This window comes from Cibotium barometz, chromosome 12 (assembly GCF_041138505.1).
Source record: "Cibotium barometz isolate CiBa-2024 chromosome 12, ASM4113850v1, whole genome shotgun sequence".
In the NCBI taxonomy this organism is placed as follows: domain Eukaryota; kingdom Viridiplantae; phylum Streptophyta; class Polypodiopsida; order Cyatheales; family Cibotiaceae; genus Cibotium; species Cibotium barometz.
The window spans coordinates 16,113,815-16,135,880 of NC_141057.1; positions in this window are offsets into that span (position 1 = coordinate 16,113,815).

Here is a 22,066-nt window from a genome sequence, read left to right on the forward strand (position 1 = left end):
TTTGTCCCTCATGCTCAGCTAACCATCAATAGCCCTTCCTACACCTCTTTCAAGCCCAACATAGCAACGCCCTTTGACGCTCATCCCTCTACTCCTTCTCCTCCATGCCTCCACTTAAGCAAAGTAGGAGGAGCGTAACTTGCTAAGAGAGAAACAGAGAGAGAGAGAGAGAGAGAGAGAGAGAGAGAGAGAGAGAGAGCCCATACTATTGTCTACGTGCCACCCAACTCTCAACTTGCCAATAGCTCATGACAGGCCGATTTTCCACCTTTGATGCCCCTGTTTCCAAATCTCTGACAACAACACCTTTGGGATTAGTGTGGGTGCTGCACACCCCCCCCCTCTTTCCTTTCTTAAGGATCACCATTTCATCGACCTCTCTAGATAAAAACATCATAAACAAACGGTAATTCAAGGTTTAGTTACTATATTAGCATACTTTATTGAATTGAAAGCGTGTTACATTATTATCCTTTGGTGGAGCCCCCATGGTGTGAGGAGGCGATTAAACAAATAGTTGTTTAATGGAATTCATACATGTAAATTTACATTAGGGAGTTTGAAATTCAAAATCTAAACATGTATATTTACAAGAGAGGGGAGTAAACAACTGTGCTTAAAATTATACAAATTTAAATAAGGGTAGTTTAAAAATGTAAAAATTTGAATAGGGGTAGTTTAAAAACATGTATGCTTGTGCGTAGTTATATGGGTTTTTATAGAGTGACCGCCTCAAGAGGTGGAGGGGCTGCATAAATGAATGCAACACTCATTAGGGGGCTTATTGAAGTTCTTATCCTTAAAACATGTCTTTTTTTTCAATATCATTCATGAAAATTTAGTATCATTACTACATTACCTCTACACCCAAAATGGGGTTTCACTGCTACATCACCTCTATACCCAAAATAGGGTGTACATAGCTCGGGGGGGTGCACTACTAATAAGAAACCCTATGTATCACATGCGTTCAAGGGGTATTTAAAAAACCACTTACCTGTAAGTTTTTCAAGAATAAAATGACCCCTTTTTCTTTATGGACTTACAGGTTCTTTTTCAAAATCGACTAAAAAACCCCTTCTATAAATGTATTTCTGTAAATTTTTCTTAAAGTTTTGAATTTAAAAACCCCTTCATATGAACTCACGTGCTATACTTACATATTTTTAGGTGAACCCCCCTAGGTACATAGAAAGCATGAGCTTAATAAATTCCATGAACAAGGTCTCATAACATTTGTATGTATGTTAAAAGCACTCTCAAGATAGGTGTGAAATGTAACAACCCATCTAATCACATGAACTCAAGCAGTTCATGTGATTCATCACATTGTGTTAAATAAGGAGCTAAGACTTGACGTTTGATCCCCCCCAAAAAAAAATAAAATAAAATCAAACAGTTCAATGGAAAGACACATCAAAGATAAAGAATCACATTTTGTATGCTAAATATGAATGAGCGCTTGGAAAAGCATTAAGAGGTTTTTCGCTCCACCCTCTTTCAACCTTACATTGTATTATGGAGAGATTGAGATGTTGTACAATCCACCAATCATTACTTTTTATGGTACATGCATGCGATGCTCATGCATGCCCATGTGTTAAATGAGTGGTTATTTATAACATTCATAATTTAGAAAGTAGAACTAGACGGTTACAAGTGAAAGTATATGCCATATGATAAACACATCCTACATATGGCATTTTATGGCACAATGATGGTTTGAAATACCTTCTAGAGTTTTGTGATGCAACTCAACTTGACCTAAAAGGCCTCGAATCATGTTTACTGTATGTTTTCCAAAAGTCTTCTAACATGGCACGAGAGTTATCCATACTCCTCTTTTTTGTAAAGTAGGACCAAAAGCCTTGAACCATGATAATGAGAGGTGGGGACATGGATTTTTGTGTACTCACTTGTGTGCTAAGCCTTTTCATGGTATCATGCCCAATCACACACCAATGACCAAAGTATTGGCTTTTGTCCTCTCTTGAATCATGGTATATTATGTTAAAAATGAATCTTTGGCTTGCTTTAAAAAGTGTAGTGTAAGTATAAGTACAATTTTAATATGGCTCACCATGTATCTTGTTTTATTGTCCTTTAAGATTTCTGCCATGTGTCTTGTCAGCCTATAAAAAATTTCAATGAGGTTACCATTAGTGTAGTTTTAAAAATGCCACTTTTGTGGCTTCCAGACACTTCATTAGAGATATATGAAATTTACATAAACCCTTTTAGAAAAATAATGTCAACACGTGAAGGTAAATGAATAAAAATATATATTGTAAAATGAACATTACTAGAGCACCCTTGTTCTAGCTTTATTTGAGCTTATTTTGATAAAGTTGAAAATAAAAAGACCTTCTAATAGAAATAGCCCAATCTATATTTTGAGCATGGTCAAAATCATATTTATTCTCTATGTATATGTAACATGTCGATACCTACCATTTCTACTTGTGCTCTCGAGTATTTCTTAATAATTCAACATCAAAAATTAAATTTTTAATCATTTTTACAACTTTTTGCATTTCTTAGAAATTTATTTCTTACTACACATATTCATTCACGACAAAATTCTACCATGTGTAAAATAGGAGAGTGCTGGCCCACCAATGATGAGTGCTTGTGGTAATACAATTTGAGTTATTAAACACACAAAACATTTGAGAGTGATGAGCATTCCAGAACCTTGAGCCATTTTTATAGCTAAAGCTACTTTTGTGGATCGATGAGACAAGGCTAGTGGTACTTGTGGTTACTTGACATGCTTAACATTGTACAATTCAACAAAGATATTAACTTTAATATTGTGCCTTTTTCCCCTACAAAAAGATAAGGTTGTTCCATTCCAAGAGATCTACTATATAGTGTATGCTAGTAAATAAACTAAAAAATTAAATGTGAAGTTACGCCTTTTGTTATATCAAGGATGTGTTGTTGCATAATTCAAATAAACTATTAACTGAAGATCTTTGTATAAAATGAACTTTTGTGATAGCTAATCACAAGCATAATCTAATGAGTGTCTTCTATGTCTCTTGTGACCACACTAATAAATGTGAGGCCATTGTTTTGCTACTTTGGATGCTCAGTTGTCCTATTCCCCTATGTGCATGATATAAGCAAGTCATTATGGATTACATTTGTTTAGTATTAAGCTTTAACTTTGTAAAGCTCTTCCATAAAATATTTGGATTTTTTATTGTAATTAGTGGGAGCCCATGGGAAGGAATAAAATATTTTAAACATAAAATATGCTATTATGGTTTTTAAATTCTTATATCTTACATATTTTTGAAGACTGAGACGTGGAAGGAGAAGTTGAAAAAATAGAGGATTAAAAAAGCAAGGATTTTAAAATTCTAATCTATATTCAATCTAAGGTGTAGATTGAATTTATGATCAGAATTATACTTCTTTTTAATCCATAACAAGATGATGCAATGCCTCTAAGTTTGTACACATCTTGGAGTACTTTTAGCACCTTTGGCATTGTATTTGTGTTTCAAGATACTACTTAGCGATATAAAGTATGATAACATTGTCAAGCATTTAAGCCCTTTAAATCCGCATCTATTCAAGAATGAATCTTGGTCATTACAAATTTGTGCATGACATTTTGCAACTTGTGCTATGTATCATTTTTGTGAGGCTTGAGTCTGCATGCTTCTCTAACAAGTCTAATACATGCAGATCTTCACATGTGATGATGCAATGTATTCAAGTACATACTTGAAGAATATAAAAGCTTTCTCCATTCAATGTACTTCAAGTACATATTTTAATTAATAAAAATCTTTATCCATTATATACATTGTAGATTTGTTCTTCATGGTGATAATTGGATAAGATACTAATTTCAAGTATGTTAACCTAATTGGTATGTGTGTACAAGTTCTCTTTCTTGAGCTATCATTAGTTGCATAGGTGGTTACACAAGTGTAGTAAGGCTTAGATAAGGCCTAAGCTCTTCTAGTTATCACTTAAAAGAGCCATGTAGTGCTACAATTGGTGATCCCACAACAAGATTAACTCCTTCTACTCTTATAGTGCACTCTCTTAGATGAAGGCTACTCCATATAAGAAAATTGTTTTGCACAAGTACTCATCCCCTCATAGGGTTTCTTAGCTGTGAGAGAAGTTTATCTTACCTCCTAGACCCCTTGGCAAGCCTAATCGGTGTTATTGAAGAGAAAGAAATAAGTGGGAGATGCAAATTGGTTGGTTGGAGTCCTTGAAAGACTCCTCAAGAAGGTCCTTAGAGGACTTTGCAGTTGGGGGAGTCCTTGAAAGACTCCTCAAGAAGGTCCTCATAGGACTTTGCAAGGCTCAAGAAGGCCCTCGAAGGACTTTGCAAGACTCCAAAAGAAGGGCCTTGATAGACTTTTCCAAAGGCTCATTTGGGAAATTATTCATAAAGATCCTTGGAAGACTAAGGAGACTATTCATAAAAGTTAGGCTCATTTGGAGATTATTCATAAAGGTCCTTAAGGGAATTCTTTGAGAAGTATGATATAGCACACTTGGTAGGATATTTTCTAGGATCAAGTCCTTGGGAGACTCCTTGGGAAGTATGATGTGGTTTGGTGTGTTCTTTCTAGGGATCAAGTTTATACTCTTCTACTCTCCCTACCAATCATCTATATTTAGGGGAATTCTTCATAAGCTTGTGTAGACATTTCCACCTTGGGTTTGAATTGAAACCCCGTAATTCCTCATCCTTCCTTATATCCATAACTTGTCTCAAAATCCCAATCTTTGCTCTTGAATAAATTGCATTTTTACTTAAGCCTCTCTCATTTCTTCTTCCAACTCCATCTTTTCTATAGTGATAAAAGAACACATTTCCAAATAACCCTTCCAAAGTACACTTGATTTTGGGGATCTTGCTCCTTAACTCTTGGAGCTTCTTCCAAGGTTTTCTCATTGCTCGTGGTCTCACAATATTCTTATCACCTCAAAGCAAACACACTCAATTGGTGCCAGTGTTGTGTGACCATACCCTAAGTCCACTAATAGGATAATCCTAGATAGGTTAATGCACTATCATCCGGAGTGAGGTTGCAACAACCACTCTCCTGGATCCTGATTGCATGTAATGGTTTCTCGATAGGCAGAAGTACACTCAAAACACAAGGTGAAATACAAAAGGCATTGCACTAACTTTGGACTAATTTTCACGGCGTGAGAATTAGAGAATTCTCACACATGAGAATTCGGGTGATTCTCACGGGTGTGACAATTAGGCACAATGAAAAACTTATCCAATTTTTATGATTTTGCAAGTTAAAGATTTCCACATGCTGACTCGCAAATTTGATATTAAATTAGAGTTTCTTTGATTTCCACGATTGCGAGAATGCTATAGATGGTGTGAGAATCAAATGAATGTTCTATTTGGTCTCTTTCTGTTCCAATCAATTTAAAAACTTCAATGATCAACCCTTTACCCAATTTTTAAAGTTCTTCTGATTCTCATGGGCGTGAGAATTGATTCTCATGTGATAAGAGGATAAGATTCCTTTTGGATAAGAGAAGAGATTATGGGATTCTCACAACCATAAAAATATTAGTGATTCTCACACATGACTTGAGAAGGTGACTTATAGAAGTGAATTCTCATGCATGTGAGAATGCTAAGTGACTTATAGAATAATGATTTTTTGAGTTTTTTGGGTGTTTTTATTGTCCAAATGATATAGTTTGAATCTCCCAAACATACAAATTTTTTAATTTTGCTACCAATGGGGCTCAATTTCACATCTTTTTTTGTAATTTTTGAGATCTTTGAAAATGAAACATAAAATAAAAAAACTTGTAACGTCACATGGTGAAGATTGTAGCATGTAAAATTCTTAAAAAAAACAAATGCTTGCACTCATCTAAGTCTCCCAAGTACTTAAGTGCAAAACACATTTTTTCTTCACCCGAACCTTATCTACTTGTCACCCGAACCTTATCCACTTGTCAATCACTCAACATTGCTCTAAGAACAATGGCATAGGGAAAAGAGGAGTTACATTAAGAAACTTGACTCAAAGGAGGCATTAGGGTGCTAGAAATGTTATACCTCATTATAGCCCCTCCTAGAACAATACTCAATCATGGTAAGGCAACAATAATGGAATCCAACTTGTTATGGGGAACTTATCTTGCTCTCGAGTTTAAGCCTCTTGTAGTCTACAAGATCCATTCTCTTGAGTCCCTCTTCCAAGATGTCACTGTGGAAGCTACATAAGTTTAAGGACACTCACTCTTTTTTTAATATAGATAATGTGTGCGTGCGCGTGTATATGCTTGTGTGGGATGTGTGTGTGTGTGTGCAAAGTTTAGAAGGTAAGAGAAAAGCTTAGGTTGACATCCCTAGCTAGAGAGAGTAACCCAACAGACACACCATATATTGCCCTTCCCAATAATACTATTAACCCGAATGAGAACAAGCACACCATTATATTGGCCTTCCCAATAGTAATCTAAACCCAAATGAGAATAGACATTATGAAGAGAGGAGAAGGGAACTCTTTTCCCTTCAACCCAAAGGCTTTTGTGTGGTAATTGTCACCAAAAGCTTTTGTGTGGTAATTGTCACCAAAGGCTTTTGTGTGGTAATTGTCACCAAAAGCCCACCTTAGTAATATAGTCATCTGGTAGGGGGACTTTATGTCCAACTGTTCCATGATTTCATCCTACGTTCTAGATAGTGCACTCATGTAGGCATGTACAATCTACCTCTTACTACTAGCCAACCTCACACTCATGCTCATGATTAATCTGCTTCTCTACCTCCCACATTGGTGCAACCCCATATTCCCTCTATTGGATAGCCTCAACCTATAACACATTACTGATTTGTTGCCTCCTGCATTGGTGCAACCCCATATTTACTCTATTGGATAGCCTCAACCTAACCTATACCACATTACTGATTATCTCCTTATGTGACTGCCTTGTAGCTCTAGCTTGCCCTCTTCAAGAAGATTATTAATGTGTATGGTCCACTCTTTCCCTAGCCTCTCTCACATTTATAATTGTCTCCGCCTACTTATCTTATAGCTCCATCTTGCCCTCTCTTTCCTTGTCTCCATCTACCTAGGCCCAATTTCACACTAAGTCTTGTAACCATATACAACATCTAGATCTTCTCATTTGAATATTGCTACACTAGGTAGCCAGGACATGGGACAATTTTTTAAGGTTGAATTTGAACAAATTGTAATTTTTGACCAAAAAGTGTCTAATCTTTTACTACACTTAAGTACCCATAATTAAGGTCACTTGCATACACTTTCTTCAACAATTTCTTCTATCATTTCACTTCTCGACCTCTCTCTTGACAAACACTCATGGAAGAGTGTGTCTACATTTGGTAGAGAGATGGGTATCTCGAGGGCCCCTAACCTTCAAGATCAACCTCAACTTCAATGTGAAGGTAATAAGAACTCACCAACAAAAGTGGGATACTTTTCAAATTGAGCCCATTCTGATACAAAATTTTGGAAGGGAAAACTATATATACATAGGATATGCACTTGAGTTAGTATCTTACACTGTTTGCACCCATATCATAACTCATGTCCTAACAATAATATGTGAAAATAGAAAATGTCGTCCAAAACTTAGGATAGCTCTCCTAAGATCATCAAAACAATGCCTAATAAAAGAAGACCAGAAGTACCAGATGAAGGCACGCTAGATGCGAATGGGTGGGGCCAGAGTTCACAACTATTCTAGAACTTGGCTAGGTGATGTTGGAGAAAATGGTAAAAGAGTCAAAGTCAGAGTGGTTAAACCAATTCAAGAGACGGAGAAATTTAGGCCTTTGTTTATCATGCCAAGGAATGCTACCAAATCCTACAAAGGTTGAGAGTGATGGAAATTTTGAATGGGACAGGTCTAGGAGTAATTATGACCCCCATGCGATCATTAGGTTTTTAACATTCTATGATGCTAACATTGAAAAAGGCAAGCTAGAACTAGGAATCTATAAAAGTGAGGTGAAGATCACAAAGGAGCTAGTAGGAGAAGCACTAGGGCTACGTTATGATAAAACAAAATAAACTCAGCTTGGAAGACATTCATCTAGGGTCAATTGTCAGGGACTAGCACAAAATCCACATGGGTATACTCTTTAACTCCATCATAGATCCAGCCTTAGAAGGTGCCACTAGAATACAAAATACGTCGACACAAGTTAAATACTTAGATCAACATAACTTGATAGCACCCAAATACCTATATTTCCTGGCCAATGGGATAGTGGAGGATTAGGCGTATCAAATTACAAAAGAACTAAAATCCTATTGCAAGAGACCACGGGTTAGCAATGGCCAATCCATTCATCCTACACCAAATCCTACACCAAATTTCATGTATGGAGCTCAAAAAGCATTAAAATTTCCATAGTTGACACCAGAGCCCATATTGAGGATTTAGTTTGGAACAATGGAAGGCTTGGCTAGCAAAGAAACAATAAGGGATATGTCATCACAAGCAAGTACATCCATAGGAAAACCGTTAGAGGTAGTATTGGGAAAAAGGACACATTTAGGAGAATTAGTTATCCCAAAAGTACCTAAAGGAATTGTGGAACTAGACAAGGAAGGTATAATTTTGATAATATCCACTAGACATGTGTCTTTGGTTAGGAACAAAAGAATGAACATCAAGGAAATAGAAGGACACGGGAGGGAAGAGGCAAGAGCTCAACTGTCAAACATCTTTGGTTTGCAAACAGAAGGGTGACTCTGATGATTAAGATAAAAATCTCATGACATTGTCCATGAGCTTGATCCATACTTCTCAAAACCTACATTAACAAAGGTATGTCAAATGTAAGGAGTAGCTGGAATATACGAGCAAAAGAGTTCAGGAATTACAAAACCTGGTAAAAGCCTCGAAGGACCAAGTAGTGCAGATAGTAGATCTGCTGCAACAGTTGGAAGAAGAAAACATGACATCTACAAAGTGGGTTGTAGAAGCACATAAGACACATCACGACTTGGAAAGACTAAAGAAAAGAAGTGCACACTCGTTAAAGAGCTTTGAAGCAAGAAAGATGGAAAAATATTAGCTCGCCGGAGACCACCAAGGTACTTTCTCAGCAATTAATCAAATTCAACAAGACAAGGATGACATCACAGTTGAACTCTCGAATGAAAAAGACATGAATGCTCAATTAAGGAATAAATGCAAAGAAACAGAAAAGCAACTGCAAGAAGCAAAGGAATATTTTGAAAAGCAATTGCAAGAAGCAAAGGAAGATTTTGGAAGACAAAAGCCAAGAATATGAAAAAGTAGCAGAACAAAGAGAAAAGGAAAAGTTTGATCAAATATCCTAGAGAATGGAAGAAGCCCTCCAAGGAAGTACACAAATAAAGGGTGCAGGTAGAGAAGAAAGCTAAATAGCTAGATATGGCAATGCACATACTATCTAGCATGGAAGAACATGGCTTTCCCTCCTTGCAAACATGTACATTTATGGATACCCTCTTTGTCCATGCCTCACAACTAGTAGTACAAGATGTTTCTCCCAAAGACTCCTCAGCAAACACATTCGTTCTTCACTTCAACACTGTTTGATATCACTTACATATAAGAAGGTAAACTTCACAATACCCATCTCAGTCACACTAATGTGAAATTCATCATAGAAAAACTCTCTAGAAGAACAATCCCAGTCAGTGTTCCATGGAGATGTATCATTACAATAGCTGGATAATGTCTTTGCCTTCCCTCTTCATCTTATAGTTCTCAAGTTTAGAGCTTGGATCAAGGTCTTCTCAAAAATTTCCATTTGATGATGAACCTTTCCTCCTTAGTATAACTGAAGATTTGTCTTTCGATCAATAACGCCCTCCAACATTCATCTCAGATAGTTTGACTTGGTTTAATACTAATGGGATCTATGAAGCTAGCGATTTTATCAATACCTCAAGGCCCAAAAAAGTTAATTCTATCACCCACTAAGGATTTAGAAGCTCTTTTGATATTCAGTTCTTAACTTAAAACCTTAGCACAATCTAGTACAAGAGAATTTGAGGAGAAGCATCTGAACTACCCTAGTGTGGATGAAGGAGAAATCCCCATTCTGTTGTTTGAACTTGAAAGAAAATTTAAGGATAAGCCTAAGGATCTAGATATGGACGAGGAGGAGAAGGTGAGGTATGATCTTTCCTTGGGTTATGCTCTTACTACCAAAAAGTGGGACATGCTAACTTATCCGTTCAAGCCTGATGGACTTCTATCAATCATAAATTCAGGTAACCCACCTTAAGAAAAACCTTCTTTTGAAGGGTAATGATGATGAGTAAAACAAAGGATACCTAGCATAGGCCTTGTCAAAACAAAGGGAGTAATGGTTGCATAACGCCCAGTGGATGGTTTATGAACTAGAACAGCTATTCTAGAGGCTTAAAAACATTATCCAATGAATAAAAATACAACTGGAAGATACTATCAAACAAAGGGCTTTCACATTAATCCATGACTGTCAGTTGCTCACGCTCAAATTATTGGCACAGATCTCAAGATTAGAAAAGAACACAACTCAACATTTACATGAAGTGGAGGAGGTATTCAATACACAGATCAACAAAAATGGCACAGGCAAAGTGAGATAGCTCTAAGGGAAATAGCACATTTAGAGCTATGTCTAGAAAGACTCAGGACAAAGCGACCATGTAGTGTATGGGACATTGGATTGGATAGCAATTACTTTATGTAGGAAGCATAAATAGCTCGCAGGAGTGTATACTCTACTTTGCAAATGCTAATATGTTGCTTGTTTTTCATCAGTGCTGACTTTGCAAATAGATCTGCGTAGTATTACGAGGTAAGATACGAAAATGATGATGCAAAGATTGTTTGCTTATGCGGTACCAACATTAGTGATGGCCACCTTGCTAGGGGAGTACAAATTATGAAATCCTAGGATTATCTAATGTTTCCAATGCATCCTTTAGTGTGTAACTTTAGATCGTGGGTAAATATCATTATACCATGTCCCAACTTTTTGGAGATGAAGAGCCAACTATTGTCTTGATAGCCCCAATTGGCTCTCATAGTTTTCAAAAGTAAATCATGATGGGTTCATGGTAGTATTTGGTGGATGGAAAATCATGGAGCCAAAGAAGTGCAGAGTGTGTATCTGCATTTGTAGGCAATTGATAGTTGTGAATTCCACCCTTTGGCATTGTTAAACTATATTAGAGAATTCTTGATTATTTAAGTTCTATGTTGTCTGATCAGGGAAATGAAATGTATGTAGATCTTGTTAATTATCCTAAAGTGGATGCCATAGAATTGCCTCAACTAGAGCATATGTACAAGAACTTGTGACAAAAGTGTCCAAGAAGCCTTCCAAGAGGATTCAAAAGGGGAACATTAGAGATTGTTGAGGCTTACTTATCAACGCTACCACCAAGAACCACATGCAATGCTTCCATCCTCCCTACCAACAAGGAATAATCCCTCTATGCAAATAATTCCATATGTGTCGGTTCCAAGAGGAAATGATGATTATGACTTCCTGGAGGATGCGAATTGGATAGATAAAGTAATGTGACAACTAGATTCATAACCTCCCAATCAATCTCAGGAAAATCAAGGTACAAAAGAAGAGCCTCTCATATACAATCTTTTCAAAGAAGAGCCTCCAACACACACACCAAATAGCATATTTAAATTATTCTCTTAGGCTAATATTTTTGAAGAAATGCCTGATTAGACATACCTATAAACTATTAAAGAAGGTAACCCTTAGCTTATGCCTTGGTTACTATATGAATCACTAATCCAGGTATCCACTTTTGATCCTACCTGTCCATATGATCCAACAATAGGGGTAGTTATACTTGGAGAAGAGGTGGCAAGGAAGAAACCTTACCTAGCTTATCCTCCCATAGGCAACATGGATTATGTGGAGCAAAGGAGGTGGCAAGTGAAGGATCTATGGTAACCTTAGTCTAAAGAGACACAACTTCATAACCCTCATCTTACATATCTATTAGATGTGCATGTAGTGGCCCTCATATGAGAGGTGGAAGTGCAAAAACCCTGAAAGGAAAGAGGTGGATAGAAAACATGCATGAGAATTGGCAAGGGATTCAATCAGACTGGAGATAGTCATATCTAACCAAAGAAGTATGCTAGAGCATACATTGCCTCACCCATGAACCTTTGAATTAATCCATGCTACATGTCATATCCAAGGAGGTGGACTAGGATTGTATTCAAGGAAAAGAGGGGTAAAAATCCTCATTACATTTTCAACTTTTCCCAGTTTCACCCCTCTCCTTGTAGTAACATCCAGGATATGAGGAAAAATTTGAGAGAAAGATATTACACCTAGAGATACATACTAGACCCAACAGTTGTGGCCACTATCAAGTTTATACTGCTTATCATTACATTGATAGATATGCCATGTAGGGGCACTAAATGGGGTTACAAGGAGCAATTTTTTGATCTAAATCAAGGGCCCAGCCAAGACCAAACCTCCTTTTACTACCATCTTCTTCAGTTTCTTCCTGGACATATGCTTGTGGATTTTGGAAACAATGGTGGACATAGATTTTTGGCCAGCTTACACAGCCTTCAGGAGGACCCAACACACTCTATAACTTTGACATCTTTCAATGGTATGTATCTTCACAGAAGTTCTTATAGTTATACAAGTTCAGTCATCGCCTACCTAAAAATGGTGGACATAAGAGTCAAAAGTCTGAGTCGCCGTTGGTCTTGTTGGGCTGACGATATAGTCTTTTATTTACACATCATATGCACACCTAATCAAAAAGACCATAAAGAGATTTCTTGCATAGAGTCGCCACCCACTGGTCTTTCCAACCATAGTCCTGTTTTTTCATAAGCATGTAGAGGGTCGTCGATCTAGAAACTACCATAAGAGTCGAAGTCACGTGCTGAGACTTTTTAGTCAACGGCATAATCTTGCTCTTCTGGGCTATCATATGAAGAACGAGCTGAGTTTAAGCAAGTTGATCAAACCGAATTGGGTGAAGACCCTAAGCTAGTTTATATTGCCACACTGACCTACCTCTGGATGAAGAGAGATATCATTAATCTTCTTAAAGAATTCAAGGAAAGGAGTTCTGCTTGAAGTATGCAAACACACTATTCCCATCATGGATGATGCATTGGCTAGTGCAACAAAGAGTCCATCCTATGAATCCAAAGGGTCATACATTCAAGATATGAAGCAATAGTGTCCAAAGCTACAACTTGGACGGGTGCTCGTAATGGTGCGACGGAGTATTTATAGTAATTCCTGCTTCAAGAGCGTGTAGTAGCAAGTTAGGACGAAGTCCTAAGTGATGTAGTTCATGGATATATTATGAGAGTAGTCATTGTAATAGCATTAGGCCTCTTATGAGCCTAAAGTGCCTGGCCGGCCCATAGTTTAAGTGGGTGTGAACACTTATGGCCATGTATATAAGTGAATATCTCTCATAATACAATATACTCTCCCATTGTGCAAATGAGTCTTGCTCTTGCTAATCTCTCTCCCTAATGCATGCTAGTGAGTGTGTGTGAGTGAAGTGAGGCGAGAGAAGGGACGAGTGTGTGTGAGTGAAGTGAGGTGAGAGGAGGGACGAGTACCCATAGTGCAACGCGGTGGTGTGACAACGCTCACGGGAGACGCGGTGGAATTGCTTCTCAAGGAGTTGTAGAGTTTGGAGACCTCAAGGGTTACAAGCTCGGCCATTGGAAAGATCCTCACAACAGTTGCGGTTCACCAGGTAATCTCTTTTTGGATGTGTTTTAAGGAGGGTTAGGGTGAGCCATAACATGTTTGGCACCATTGCCGGGGAGCCATCCCTTGGCTTTTTCCATCGTTTTGCCTCTAATCTACGTATAACCCATTGCCCATTATCTTGATTAATGGTTTCCCATGAAAAAGATGTGGATCTGATGGTGATTTGTGTGAGATTTGGTGTAGAATAGCTCTCTTTCTTGTTTTTGAAAAGAATGCTTTTTGCTTAATTTTTAGATTAACTTGTTGTTTTTGTGGTTTTTTTTTCTTAGGGCTTGCACATAGTTTATATTAGGCTTAGTTTGCATCCATTGCATCAAACAATGCAATAGAATGCAATTTTTAGTGAATGTTAGCTCTCTTTAGTGTTAAACATAGAACTAAGATAACTAATTTTAGTTTAATTGTGTGTTTGTTGTTGAAATTGTTTGGATTGGTGAAGGTGGGTTTAGGGTGCCACATCCTTTGCCTACTCATGATTAGAAGTGCAATGCTTACCTGAACACTTGCCATAGCCTAGGAAGTCATGCATCGTCCACATCAAGATTGCTTTTGCAGTTGAAGTCTCGTGAGTGACGAGGGAGGCCTGCTCACATCATGCACCTCGATACCTCTCCCAAGTATCTCTAGCACTTCAATCAAAGGCTCCAAATAAACATCAGGATTTTTGACTTTATGTTTCCCTGGAATTAGAAGGGATAACATAACATGTCCTTTCTTAATCGCCATAGAGGGTGGAAGATTATAATTCACCAATATCACTGGCCATACACTGTAAGAGGTGCTTTTGAGACCAAATGGGTTCACAACTTCTACATAACTAAGCCATTCTGTAGTGGATCTCTCTTTGTTTATTGTAGTTCGTACATTAGCTCGATAGCATTGTCGCTTATGTCTCGTTTTCTTCTTACCAAGTTTTTGATTTTTGTTTCTGTCAGATTCGGACTCACTTGGTCGATCTCCACTTGTGTCCCCCTCACTTTCGGATGAACTGCAGGAGGTCACCGTCCTAGGCCTTGAGCACATTGCTTCCACACTTGGGTGAATATTTGATTCATCCCCTCCATCAGGCTCAGAGTCAGTTTCTTCTTGAGATTTAGACTCAGAGTTGCATTGGTCAGAGTCTTCGCTACCTTCAGTGTCAGGGGAGTTTGCCATTTTCTTGCCACCATCAGGAGAAGTGCATAACACCTACCATATTTATTGGCACTAACGGTGGCATATCTTGCCCCTCAGGCGTTACCCAACTTGTGCCTCTATTTCCCCATGTGTCTATGGTTGCCGCTAGGTGTACCCAATCCACGTTATCTGACTCAGTCATACCTGGTAGGACATCCATATAAGGAGAATCTTTCCCATCATCAGACTCTTTTTTGCATGTATAGCAATACTTTAATGGGGCTGAGTGAATAGTGGTATTCGATCGATTATCGATGATAACCTTGCTTCCTAAAGGATGCGCACGACCGTTCTCAAGATCAACTCGAATGACAGAGTCCTGGAATTGTAGGTAGACATGGTTTTCGACCAGTCATGCACCATTTGTGCTTCCCTCATGAAAGGACGTCCTAAGATCATTTGATATGACATAGGATGCTTGGAGAAATCCATTACGATGAAGGTATGTTTTACCTTGTATCCCAGAACCTTGATCTTAAGGTCCCTTAACATTCCAATAGGTTTAGCAATAGTTCCGTTTGCCATCTTAACCACTATGTTTGTGACTTCGAGGTGGTCTTCCCATAGATTCCCAACAGTTTTTAGTGACAATGCTCACTCCAGCACCACCATCAAGGATTCCCTTTAGAGTTAATCCCTTGGTAGTAATGGGGAGGGTTGCATTAGATTCGTCACCTTTAAAGTAATGTCCCAACTTATTAACATGTATTTCAACGATTGAGTCTTCATCTAGGTTGGGTTGTAGATCCCAATGTTCCCCTTCATCTTGAAGCGTGTCGGGTCTATCCATATTTGCAAATTGTGGTAACCCTACCTTTAGTTCTCCATTGAGAAATGCCCAAAGAGCTAAGAATAGCTCAGGATCTCCGTATAACTTGGATATGATCGTGGTTCAGATTTCAGAGGACATGAAATCCATTAGCTTGGACACATTCAATGGTACTTTTTGAGATATCAACCCCTGGGGACTGGTGAAGATGGAATCACTTCCTCTTCGATGGGGTCAGGCATTCCCTCACTAAACATTCTTTTCAGTAAGAAGGGTGGTTGCCCACTTCCTGATGTCCTATCCTCACTTTCTTCCCGAATGATACTAGGTATAGCTAACGGTTTATGGCTCCTGTGAGGCTGAACTTGTGTAGGAAACACTGTGTCTGGAATTTTGATTCTTCTAGGGTCTGCTGATTCCAGTTCTCTTTGTGTCTCTTCCACCAAACCCCTTAAGTGTTGCACTTGTTCAATCGGGTTTGGGTAAGTTCCAATCTTTTTCTTGAGGGTTTTTGGCCCACGTGGCTAGTCTTGGGGAGTCTCAGTCAGTTTGGGTGGCCGAGAGGACATTAACTGACTTGGTTGTGGGGCCGAGGAAGTTTCCTTCTGTTTTCCCTGATTTATGTATTCGCTTGATTCTCCTTCATTGAGCTCCCGAGCGGGTTCCTCCCTTAAGATAGTGGCTTTGGTCCCCATGGTTTCTATTGAATCGGAGTCATCTTCAGGATCATTCATATACACGGGGTCGTCTCCTGTCCCTATGTTAGTCTTTGAACTAGGCTTGGAGCTCATGGCATTAAGCGATCTCTTTCGCTGCGTTTTCTTTTTCTTTGCTCGAGCAATTGATGCAGTATCCCTCTCTTTGATAATGTAGTTTTGATTTTGAAGCATTGATCGTGTAACTACATTTGCGGGTACAACAGGTGTGGTTCCTCGTGCTTGGTTGGTGACCTCAACCAAATTCAATGGCGTAATCTTGGGTGCACTAGGATTATGTGGACATTGAGCAATCAAATGATCTATGCCACAACGATTACATGTAAGTACCGGCATTCCCGATGTGCTCCCTTGATTTGGTTACATTTGAGTAGCGATCTTTTGTAGCCTATTAGGGCACTCCGCTACACGATGCGGTCCACCACAATCATAGCATTGAAGAGGTGGTCTCCTTGCCAAGGTATTAAGGTTTTTTCCTCTTGTGGCGAGAGCAGCCGCTTGATATACAGGCTTGACTTACCCGAAATGATCCTCCATGTAGTACTGGGGAGTCATTTCAAACGTATCAATCCCATATGAAACAGTGGGGTCTATCTCCTCTTCATAATCCCCACACGCACTATGTGACTCACAACCATCTGGTTTATAGGAGTAATCCTTGGATGTGGAGGTTGTGGTCCTAGCACTGGCGGTGGTAACGACACAGACTGGACTACATTTGGGTTCCTTGGAACTATGTGCTGTGATGGTTGCTCAACAGGTGGTGCAGGCATCAGCGCGGGTACTTGAGGTGTGTTTGACTAGGCTAGTGGTGCCTGATTTGCCAACATACGCTTAAGTACTAGGCAATCCTTAGATTGATGGCCATACTTACCACATGCATTCCACATGCATTGCAATTCCCATTGAATTTGACTCTGAATGTGGGACATTCACTCGTGCTATGTGGTCCTAAGCAAACCGAACACCATTGTTGCTCTCTTCTTGGGTACATATGGCTATTTTGAGGAGCTCGATTACCCCTAAAGTATTCTTGGAGAGCCTTAGTAAGGTCGGTCACAGACATTTCGGATATCTTGGGCTCCTTGGCAATAGGTTTTACTGTCATTAGCTCGTGCCCAGATACTTGCGAACTAATAGATTTTGTCTCCGAAGACACCTTTTTACCTGCAATCATCAAGTTATCTTCTAACTGGATTGCATTGGCAGTGATTGCTTCCCACGTCGTAAGACCTCTAATGACTAGGCCATTGTATATGTCCTCGTGGCGCAATCCTCGAATGAATCTATCAAGCAATTGGTTGTTATTGAAGCACTCATCGGGAGCGCAGCGAGAATTTAGATGCTTCAATCGACTAATAAAGTCTCACTGACTCCCCGTCCTCACGTTCAGCTTTTTAGAGTTGAGATGCTACTCCCCAAAGCACACCCTCACGTATGTATTCCTTCAAGAACAATCTCTTGAGAGTGGGATAGTGAGTACGCTCTTCAACCCTTAAAGTTCGATACTAATCTCCGGCTTTTCCACTCAAGGTTAAGCCTAAGGCTTTACATTTATCCAGCTCATTGTGCTCTTCCAAGGAATCACACATGTGTTCAAAAACTTCAATGTGCTTCCTAACATCCTTGTTACCACTGAAGTTCTAAGTGAGCTTGGCCACTTGTACAGCCTTGCTTCTAGGTTCTCTCTCAGGTATGCCCCGCATGTTTTCCGCAATAGATCATCCGATTGTCTGAGCAAACGTTGCAAGATCACCTAGGTGAGCAGGCATAGCTGGTGGAGGCACTTCTGGGATAGCCTGGTTGATAGGAGTTGGCGTTTGTCTTGGTATGTATGTGGCTGACGTAGGATATGATATGTGATTAGGCCTAGCTCCTCTTGGATAAGGGTTGTGATAAGGCAGTCGTGGAGCATACGCCATTGGCATACTAAGAGGCATAGGAGCTACATGAGCATGAGTAGCGATAGGTACATATGGTCGATAGGCACTGGCACGCACTGTGGTAGATACTGTTGTACAACTAGGTAGCAGTGTCGTACTAACTACAATGGTAACAGGTGCACTTTTCATCATGCTCATCATAGGAGTAGGCATTGTGGATTCCTTAATGGAAAGTTGAGCCAAGGTTGGAAAGCTAAATTTACTGCTCGTGGGCCCAACCTGCATTGAGACTCCAGGCAAAACAACATACAAAGGGTCTATGGGACTCACCGAGGGAGTCTCCAATTGTGATAGGGTTGGTTGTTTGGCCTTGCCCGTATCCAAGAATTTCATAGGGCCAGTGGAAACTAGGTTCACTCCCCTATTTTGCCTCTCGAATTGGATAATTCTATGAATAACCTCACATATCATTTGTTGTTGCTCCTCTAGATTAGTGGCACTAGATGTAGATCGTATGACTTCTAACCAACCTACATGGTATGTGTAACCCGTGTATAGGTCAGTCAGAGTCTCCGTGTATAGATCATATTCCCAATTTTTATTGAGAAATATCCCATCCAGACTTGGTGTGCCAAACGGTTCTCTTGAAGTGGATGCAATGTCACTTCTTATGGATCGACTTCTAGGGACCTCTACTTTAGGAAGAGCATCAGAAGGTGGTAGCTCAGTAGGGCCTTCATTAAACGAAGTGGGTAGAATATCCACATGGACACTCTTTGGGAGGGTATGAGATGTGAATGGCGAATCTACTATCCCTCCTTCTTCGTTTACTTCGCTTGTCGCATGTTCAGAGCGTGTAGCTCTACTAAAGGTCTCTATTAGACAACTAAACATGCTAGATCCAGGTTGTGGGGCCCAACCTAGCATGTTTTGGCTTGCCTACTCAGGGTTCTTGGTAGGGTGCCCTTCCATGGCTTCTGAGTCAGAGGACGAGTCACTATCCGCTATTCGTGGATCTTGGGTTACACTTCCTTGGGTTCCAGCTGAAGGCCAAGATGTTAACGTGGAGGGATGGTGTGAGCTTGTGTAAACTAAAACGCTTTCTAGTGGCTCAGACTCTAGCACCCGACCAAAGCGTAGATGCATGTGACGTGGGTACCCTATGGGCGTTGGTAACTACCCTTGAAGCCCACCCAAGTGGTTTCTTAGGCGTTTCGCACCCCGTTTTTACTTGTTTTTATATAGTTTTCAACCCGTTTTTTACCTCCTTACTTATGGTCAAACCTGGACTAGGGCGTGTGATAGCTCGAGACGAGCGTATCGTTCGAGGGATCCTAGCGTGCTTTACAGCATAGTGTTCGCCTATCCGGAGCTCCTGTGGTCCTCAGAACAGTCTATTTGCTTGTGGGGGAAGGGTGAAGGCTTTATCCCACATGCTCACTCCACTCCTTGGGGGGTTGACTACATATAGAGCTCCACTTCCCTTTAGCTTTCACCTGAAAGAAAGCTATGGAGGCTCACTCTCCTATATATATATATCAAAAGATCGAGGCCGAGGCCGGGGTCGGGGTCAATTGGGGGTTTTTTCTTTTCAAAATTTTTTCTCCAAATAAAAAATATCTTTCCTCACCACGTTTCGTTTTTCGTTTTTTTATTTTTTTAATTTCAAATTTAATTTTATCTTTTCTTTTTTGTTTTGTTTTTTCTTTTTCTTTTTGTTTTATTTTTTTTAAGACCAAGTTGATAGCATCACATAGACTCATGGTAAAAAAACTACATACGAAACATTGGCTCGACAAAAATCTAAAGCAAAAAGAACCAAAAACAGGGGACCTTGTCCTCATGTATGGTGTCGGAAGTACCAAGAAAAAGAAACTCAAATACTGAGGTCTGGGACCATTCCGAGTATCGGAGATTATATCTCAGGGGTCTGTTCGAATTGAGAAAATTGACAACACACAGATGGAGGGTTATGTCAATGGAAGTAAATTAAAAACATATTTTAGACCACTAACCCAAAAGATGCTCTTGCAAGAACATCTCTTAAAACAACAGAAACAACTTGCAAAGGAAAAAATCCAGCAAGCTTAAGAAGAAGCTAAGGCTAGGGAGAGGTCAAAGCCAAACAATTACTACAGAATAGACTGATACATGTCAACATGGCTTCTGTGACTCTCTTGGATGAAGAGGAACTAAACATTGAGCCAGCACGACTTAAGGTGGGACTTACTATAGCTAAAGGCCATGTAACAAGCATTGCATTAATAGATACAGGGTCAAGTCATAACTTTATCTCGTATGAAACCTAGGTAGCATTAGATAGACTACACCTCGAACCCCCCTGATGCACAAGTACATAGTGTTCACTTAATAAGTGCGAGAGCTGAGGGATTTTTAAATGTTAACATTTCCATTAGAAATAATTCCTTGGTCGAGAGGTGTTTGTCATGCCTACAGGTTCCATGGAAAGGTTCCATGGAAATGATTCTAGGACGATCCTGGATCTAAGCCAACAAATGCAATATCCAATGGAAAGAAAGGACGGCGTTGTTGAGTGCGGGCGACAAGGTCACAACCATACCCTTATGGAGCTTGACAAACAGAGGGAAAGAGATCATGAATGATGAACAAACAACACCAAATGCAGTGGCAACACCTCATAAAATAGATTAAGCATCAGTCCCATGAAGCTCGCACACACAATGTCCAACATCTTAGGGTACACAGAAGTGGGTGCCCAAGATTCAACTTAAAAATCAACCCGACCAAAAGGACACCATGAATACTATGGGGACCACAAGTAGAATTTGTAAAAAATTCAAAAGTTTGACCTTACTGACATAAACAGATTGGCAGGACTCCAAGCATCCTAATAGACCTCAAAGGTTCCATAAGCAATGGGTCTGAAAGGACTTACTGCTCCGAGCACAAGGATACTACCAAGGCAATATGGGAATATGGGTACCTAAACCCCACTCAATGGCCAACACCACAAGCAATTCAAGTCATAAAAAAGAGAGTAGTAAGAGCATACAACATCAACTCCCAACTCAAGCAAGAACCTACCAACCCTTGTGTAAAGGGAGGAAAAAGACAACTCGGCGAAATGGGTCGAGAATTACCAAAGCAATGAAAGTACCCACTTCAGTTACATAACTGAACAAGGAACCTAAAGGTAGAAACAAATAAGTTCAGCAAAGAAACACAGATAGAAGCCCTCCACCACAAATTACAGTAACAACATTGCTCAGTTGGGTAGAAGGAACAATTAAAAACTCCCACCACAAAACACAGTAAAACAACATTGTTCAGTTGGGTGGAAGGGACAATTAAAAACTCCCACATAGAGCTAAAATGACTGCATTAACAAATGCCCAAAAGTGCCCAGGTGACCCCTTGGTCCTCATGAGTGGCAATCAAATAAAAGGGTGTCCAATGGTTGCACCATTGCATCAAACAATGCAATAGAATGCAATTTTTAGTGAATGTTAGCTCTCTTTAGTGTTAAGCATAGAACTAAGATCATTAATTTTAGTTTAACTGTGTGTTTGTTGTTGAAATTGTTTGGATCAGAGTGTTAGAAAGCATTAGGAGTAGCTTAATCTTTCAAAAAAATTCTTAAAACCATAAAAAACCCTTGAATTTGACTAATTTCTCTTAATGCATTGGTTTTTGTCATTAAGGGTGATTAATCTTGCTCAAGAGGTAAAAAAATTAGAAAATGTGTTAATTGAGCTCTAAA